The following is a 5,661-nucleotide window of genomic DNA, read 5'->3' on the forward strand; positions in this document are numbered from 1 at the left end:
GAGAAATGTATTCATATTCATTGTGTATATTGAGATTTTTATATAACAATTGTTGGGCAGATAATCAACAATCAAATAAGTGTTTCCTTTAAAATAATAAGAAAACAAGGAAAATATAATTACACAGCATAATAGAAACTTTTCATATAACATATAATGATTTGCAGTCAGTAGGATTTTTTAGACACTAGAGTTAGTTGCTAAGAAGAGTAAAACAAATTTCTTCTCTAGAAGACCAAAAAGCAGAATCATTTCTAATCAGTATAATAGGGTTCATTGGTGGTATTGCCTTAAGTTTGCCTGATGGTATTACATGACTTTTCAAATCTCTTAGTTTTACAATTAGCAGTTGGAGAATTTTTCACCCTTCTGATAAACATCTAATAAACAATTCTTTATCTGACCTTGAATAACTACTGATCATGTGATTCAATATATATTAATTTAAGAGGTAATTAAGTTGCACTACATTCAGGTGGAATAGTTAACATTACCAGATTATTTTGAAATTTGTATATAAGAAATTGATAAAATTAACATATTATCTGATTTTTAGAGTACATCTCTTTCCATGTCCCTATTTAGTAAATTTTTAAAATCATTTTTTCTGGGCTTTTTAAATCATATAAGATTGTTAATAGAAAGCTAAATGATTTGAGAATCTTCAATTTCTATTTTTCTACTACTTTAGTAGACTCACCCACAATAATAGCAGTTTTAGGCTCTGTTGTGTCAACAAACTGCTTTTTTTAATTTAATCAATGAATCTAAAATGCTAAGTAAACATGGGGCTATGTATTTTCTGATTCCTCAATCTCCTATTCATTTCATTTTCCCTCCTACCAATTAACCCTAAAATATAAGGAGATAAAAACTTGAGATTCAATTTAAAAAAAATATATAGTGACTTAAGCCTTTATTCAAGGTATTTTTAAAAGTGTTTCTTATATGTTTCACTCTCTTATAACTTTATCATACTACAGAAACATATATATTGAATTTTCTACTTAGACAAAAGTTGAAATATGCAAATATGTCCATGATGACTTTGAAAAGTGCTATATGCATGGATGATGGATAAAGTAATTTGGTTGTCTGCATCTTAGAAGGTCACTTTGCTCACTGAACACATTGAGAAAACCAATGCCTTCATTTTCTAGTCCTTTTTTCCATATTTGGAAATCAGAGAGTAAAGTTCTTTTTAACTTATAACTCAAGCAACATATTGTATATTTTAGGAAGCAGCAGTTTGACTAGCTAGTAGTCTCCAAGGAAAATAAGATCAATAACTTGTCACAGCAGGAAATGCTTTACTGTCTGTGGGATGTTGTAATAAACTACTGTGGATGGGGGAAAAAAAGTCTTTTCTCAGCTTGTCTTTGTGGAATTGAGCAAATTACCATTAAAGCAAGTTAAATGACTTTTCCTGAGAATTTAATGCCCAGATCATTAGGCATGAGTGTCAGTTTATAGTTACGTTTGACATTAAGATTACTTTTAAAATCCAGTTTTAGAAGATAGGTTGAACATTTGATTTGTCTCTGACAATTTCTACATAGACAAGTTCTTAGATACAATCAATTTTTAGAGAATCTACAGCTAGTTAGAAAGAGAACTAAGACTCTTAAATTCTAACATTTGGTAACAAAATGACTTTTGAAATAAGGTTATGTGCTTTCCTTTGCTACTGTCATATATGTATGTGTTGATATGTATATATACATAGATACATATATATATATATATATATATATATATATATATATATATATATACATAAATTTTTTCCTTTGGTGATGGGGTTAGAATATATTTGGTTTAGAATTATGGCATTTTGAACTTGTATAGAAAGATCAAAGATATTAAAAAGAAATTTGGATGTTAAGAATGAGTCTTAAGGGGGAAAAGCACAAATGTACAAAAATGTTTATAGCAGTTCTTTTTGTAATGGCGAAAAATTGGACAATTAGGTTATGCCAATAGATTGGTTAATGGCTGAACAAATTATGGCATATTAATGTGATGTATTTCTATTGTTCTAGAAGAAACCATGAACAGGCAGATAACAGAAAAGTCTGATAAGATTTTCAGGAACTAATGCTGAGTGAAGTGAGCAGAACCACATAAAAAATTATACACATTTACAGTAACATTTTGTAGTTATCACACAATTTTTAACTCTTTTAAAGCAGGATATGATTAAGGAAAATCCTAAAAGTCTTGTGATGGTAAATGCCATCCACATCTAGAGAAAAACAAAACTATGGAATCTGAAGGCAGAATAAAGCAGACCATTTTCCCTTTAGACAAGTTTATGCTTTTTCTTTTTTCTTTTTTCCCTTTAGTTCTGATTCTTCTATCACAACATGAACTAAATGGAAATGTATTAAACATGATTGTACTTGTATAACTTATATCATGTTCCTTACTATTATGGAGAGAGGATAGGTAAAGGAGGGAGAAGGAAAAGTGTGGAACTCAAAAGCTAACAAAGAGATTTGTGTTGAAAACTATTTTTGCATGTAATTGAAAGAATAGAATAACAGTAAAAAATAAACTTTTAATTTTTAATTAAAATTCTTATTTTATATTCCCATTACATATAAAAATATATTTTTTAAATTTGTTATTAAAACTGTGTTCCTATTTATTTCCATTCTTCTTTCCCCCAACCCATTGTTGAGAAGGCAAGAAATTCAATATAGTCTATATACGTGTAGTCATCCAAAAAAGAATCCCTATTAGTCATGCTCTGAAAATCTCTCTCTCTCTCTCTCTCTCTCTCTCTCTCTCTCTCTATATATATATATATATATATATATATATATATATATATATATATATATATATATATATAGATAGATATATATAGATAGATATATCAAAAAGACTACCAAAACCCTCAAGAAGAAAAAAGTCAAAAACATGCTTCAGTCTTTATTTAGACACCATAAGTTCTTTCTCTAAGAAGAAAAAGCATTTTTCATCCTAGAACCTTCAGAATTTTGGGTGATAATATGTTAAGAATGACTTAATCATTTAAAGCTTATCATCTTATTCAATTGCAATTACTTTGCATGCCATACATTTCACTTTGCATTAGTGTAACTCTTCCCATGTTTTTCTCTGATAACATTCTTCTCATCATATCTTATGGCAGAATAGTATTTCATCATAATCACATACTCTATTATCTCAGTCATTCCCCAATTGATGGCCATCACATCAAATTTCAGCTCTTTCTCACTAGGGAAAAAATACAATAAATATTTTTGTATACATAGGTCCTTTCATCTCATTTAAAATTTCTTTTGGGATGGGGCAGCTAGGTGGTGCAGTGGATAGAGCACCGGCCCTGTAGTCAGGAGTACCTGGGTTCAAATCCGGCCTCAGACACTTAATAATTACCTAGCTGTGTGGCTTTGGGCAAGCCACTTAACCCCATTTGCATTGCAAAAACCTAAAAAATAATAAAAGTAAAAAATTCAAAAAAAATTTTTGGGATATACAACTACTAGTAGTAGTATTGTGAGGTTAAAGATTATGCATGCTTTTAAAGCCCTTTGGGAGCAGTTTCACTACATTATGGTTGAATCAGGTCACAACTATACCAATAGTTCATTAATATCTCATTTTTTTCATATTCCCTTCAAAATTTGCTGTCCTTGTCTTTATTAGCTAATCTAATAGGTATGAACCAGTATGTCAGAATTGTTATTTGAATTCCACCTATCAATGATAACTTAGAACATTTTTCATATGGCTATAGATTGCTTTGATTACTGCATCTGAAAACTTCATATCATTTGATCATTTATTGATTGGGGAATGATTTTTATTCTTATAAAATGGACTCAGTTCTCTAAATGTTTGAAAAATGAGTTCTTTTTTAGAGAAACTTACTTCCTTAATTTTGATAATTACTTTGGCTAACTATATTGCTCTCCTTCTTATCATTCCTTTTTGATTCTTTTCTCTCTTTCCTTTTGCCCTGGCCTTCTGCAATTGATGGGCATCCCAGTGATTTTATCTATCTATCTATCTATCTATCTATCTATCTATCTATCTATCTATCTATTTATTTATTGCAGAGGAGAGAGATTTTATTTTCTTTCATCTCCCTTACAAAAACTCAACATTGTTGTATTTTTTAACGTCTGTACACTAAGTGCAAGGCAATGGTACAGAAGGACGAAACTAATCAGTAACATTGTTATAAAGAAAATCAGATCAGTCTTCAATAGACCCAGAGTGAACTGCATCTTCATAACTTTCACCTCCTCCTCCTGTTTTATCATCTTTATTTTCTGGGTGTAATTTGATGAGATCATCAATTCAAAGAATGGTAATTGCAGCTTCTGTGGCAAATTTCAAGCTCTTAACTTTAACCATGGTAGGTTCAAATACACTACTCTGCCTGTTGTCACGAGTTTGCCATTAACTAAGTCAAGACCAATCCATTTTAGGTTTTTATGTTCTGGGGTAAATTGAGCCTCATTATGAAAAGCTCTTTACTTGGCAACCAAATCTGTAGAGTCTTGGGCAGCATTAACTGCCAATGTGTTGGTGATAATGAGAAGAGATCTGGCAAATTCTGCAATAGCAACTTGTTCCTGTGATCCCATACTGTTTTCATAGTTCTCCAGATAAATGGACAGTGCTGCCTCTACAGCACCACCACTTGGCACTACAGATTTTGACTCCAGGACTCTCTTAACCTCACAAAGAGCATCCTGTAAAGAACGCTAAATCTCATCACACATGAAGTAAATTGCTACACATAAGATAACAGAGGCAGATGTCCAACCTTTAGTGTTTTTGATTAATATTAACTCATCATCACAAATGCTCTCTTGTACTACCTCTTTGGCTTGTCCCAACATTGGAGCTTCAAAACTCTCTTCACCATCCAGATTAGCCAGGCTTGACAGAATGGTTGCTCAAGATGCTTTACCAATTCACTTAAGGTCCCTTTTTAAGACTCTTCACACTGCTATTGTTGAAAATTCAACAAAGTACTTTAGACACATATCATCAATTCCACCAGTAGTTAGAATAACATTGGCACCAGTGGCCAGTATTTTTTGAATTCTCTCCTTCATAATATCTGATTCTCTCTTTCTAATCTGATCCAGTTTTTCTGGGTCAGTAATGACCACTTGTACACCAAGTTTCATTGTTGTTTTCTGTAAGCTAAAGTCCAAACAAGCAATTTTTGCATTAACTATTCTTTTGGGCATACCCTGTGATGCCACTACACAAATCAATGCACAATGATTTATAAGCATACTCTCCTTCTGACTTCACCCATGGGCCTTCAAAACGTTAATAGAATTTATAGGAACCCGAGCTTGGCTTTTCACATTTGTATATTTAACTACAATTACTACATCTACCACCATATTAGCCAAGAAGTCACCATCAATTCCAGTGATCTTAGAACACATGGATGTTTTTGCAGCATTGATGAGACAATTTTTTCCAAGTTCATCTGTGTTAATGATGAGGGTTTCATTGATGTATCGCACTGCTTCCTTGCAAGCAAGTCAATAGGCACCAATAATTGATGTGGGGTGAATTTTCTGCTTGACTAATTCATCTGCACTTTTCAGAAGTTCTGCTGCAATAATAACTACAGATATGGTCCCATCTCCAACTTCT

At 31.8% G+C, this 5,661-nt stretch overlaps 1 pseudogene; it reads right to left on the minus strand.

Moving 5' to 3' along the window:
• Positions 1 to 4,230: 4,230 nt before the first annotated feature.
• On the minus strand, positions 4,231 to 5,447 carry LOC141500307 (T-complex protein 1 subunit alpha pseudogene; annotated as a pseudogene).
• Positions 5,448 to 5,661: the final 214 nt, after the last annotated feature.

The sequence above is a fragment of the Macrotis lagotis genome, chromosome X (assembly GCF_037893015.1).
Source record: "Macrotis lagotis isolate mMagLag1 chromosome X, bilby.v1.9.chrom.fasta, whole genome shotgun sequence".
Lineage (NCBI taxonomy): Eukaryota > Metazoa > Chordata > Mammalia > Peramelemorphia > Peramelidae > Macrotis > Macrotis lagotis.